General features: G+C 43.1%; 1 pseudogene across 1 annotated transcript; it reads right to left on the bottom strand.

Moving 5' to 3' along the window:
* Positions 1-964: 964 nt before the first annotated feature.
* Positions 965-1906, bottom strand: LOC308505061 (olfactory receptor 1J4-like; annotated as a pseudogene). Its single transcript has one exon. The product of its transcript is annotated as an olfactory receptor 1J4-like (transcript).
* Between the last annotated feature and the right edge of the window lie 361 nt (positions 1907-2267).

The following is a 2267-nucleotide window of genomic DNA, read 5'->3' as shown; positions in this document are numbered from 1 at the left end:
TTCTATGTCTTTCTCTTTCTGTATCGGGATTGAGCCTGTGTTTTGACTGATACACATCAGTCAGTAAGCTTCAAGACGATTGGTCTGAGAATGAACTGCTGAATGCAGATTATGATAATCTATAAGAGTGATCAGTGTCCCTAAAACGCAGAATAAGCGTTGAGTCTATCAGAGTAGCTGAACTCACAACAGCGGGTAATTTCATGGAGCAATAAAGGGCACTATAGAAAAGCAGATACTTTACAATTCATAAAAAGTAATAAATTCCCAATATCACCCCATTTGCCCCTCCCCCTGGCTCTTGGAAACCACCATTCTATTCTCTGGTTCATGAATTTGAGTATTTTGGATTCCACATATAAGTGAGATAATACAGTGCTTGTGTTTTTGAGTCTGACTTATTTCACTTAGCAGAATGTACAAAGTTTCAGTTATGCCAGATGAATAAGTTTTGAGATCTAAAGTATAGCATGATGACTGTAGTTAACAGTACTGTGCTATGTACTTGATATTTGCTAAGCAGGTGGATCTTAATGGAAGTTTTCTCACCACATACAAACAAAAAGTATGATAAAATGGTATCTATGTGGTGGTGATTGATATATTATTAATTAGCTTGATGGTGGTGATCATTTCCCCACGTACACATATCAAACTATCAACTGGTACACTTTAAATACATACAGTGTTTATATCTCGATTTTACCCCAATAAACTTCTTTTTGTAAAGATATAATCAATTCCCAGGAAAAAAGGAAAAACATATATTGTACTAACTATGTAGTTTCGTATACTAACAGACAAGAGAAATAATTAATAATGTCATTTCAGAATTCATAATTTATACTAAACAATACCAAGGAGCAAAGAGAATGATTGTAACAGAATATAATGCCATGCTGGGCCCAAAATTAAGAGGGTAGCATCTGGTGTTAAATGTGTCTGTAATAAAGATGAGCTAACATCATTGAAACAAGACTGTGACTCTGTTGTTGAGTTTCTCCAGCGCCCCCTTCATGTCTCTGTTCCTCAGGCTATAAATGAAAGGGTTCAGCATTGGAGTGACCACTGTGTACATCACAGAAGCAATTATGTTGTTGTCACTGGAGGTGTTGGATGAGGGTAAAAAATAGACCCAAATAATTGTCCCATAGTACAGAGACACCACAGTGAGGTGGGAGCCACAGGTGGACAAGGCTTTGCAGATGCCCTTGGTAGATGGAACCTTCAGGATGGTGGCCCCAATGCGGCCATAAGAGATCAAGATGCATATTAGTGGGACAGTGATGCTGGCCAATCCTAATGTGGAAATGACCAGCTCGTTGAGGGAGGTATCAGAGCAGGACAACTTAAGCAGGGTACCAAGGTCACAGAAGAAATGAGGGATGGTGCTGTCATCACAAAAGGACAGCTGAGCCAGGGGAAGGGTGTAGCACAGGGCATTGGCACAGGCGAGTAGCCAGGACCCAGTTACTAGTAAGATACAAAGTCCCTCTCTCATGATGGTCATGTAATGGAGGGGGTGACAGATGGCAACATACCGATCATATGCCATTGAGGTGAGAAGGAAATTGTCCAAGGCAGTAAAAACTAAGAAAAAATACATCTATGTTAAACACCCTGCATAGGGGATGGATTGGTCCTGAGTCAGCATGTTCACGAGCATCCTAGGGACGGTGACAGATGAGAAGCAGATGTCAGAGAAGGCCAAGTGGCTGAGGAAGAAGTACATGGGCGTGTGCAGGCGAGCGTCCAGCCTGATGAGCAGGATGAGGAGCAGGTTCCCTAGCACTGTGGTCAGGTACATGCCCAGGAACAGGATGAAGAACACCCCCTGCTGCTCGGGCCGGATGGGGAGCCCCTGCAGGAGGAAGTGGGACACGCTGCTCTGGTTCTCAGGTCTCATGCTGCCCCGTGTCTGCTGGGGATGACAGGACAGTGAAAAAATCTCAATCAACAACCGTTGAGCCTAGGAGATGTCATATTGAGGTAACATTGTTTTCATTAATAAATAATGCAAAGATCTCTAGTGAGCAACTCAGTGTGATGTGTTCAGTGGAGCTCAGGCAAACACAACTGAGTTAGTAAATATTTCCTTGGCCCAAGGCTTGATGGCTTGATGAGGGTATGGGACTATTCTAGGGATTACAGGCAGGACATCACCGAGCAGTCAGCCAGGTTAGGCTTATTCCTCATGTCCCCAAGGCTCAGGGTTAAAGTGTGAGAGTCATTGGCGTGTGGTGATTGCAGTGTCCCTGTCCTTAGGA

This window comes from Rhinolophus hipposideros (assembly GCF_964194185.1).
Source record: "Rhinolophus hipposideros genome assembly, chromosome: 11".
Taxonomy (NCBI): Eukaryota; Metazoa; Chordata; class Mammalia; order Chiroptera; family Rhinolophidae; genus Rhinolophus; species Rhinolophus hipposideros.
The sequence above is the reverse complement of the archived record's forward strand: the minus strand, read 5'-3'. Positions and strand labels throughout refer to the sequence as shown.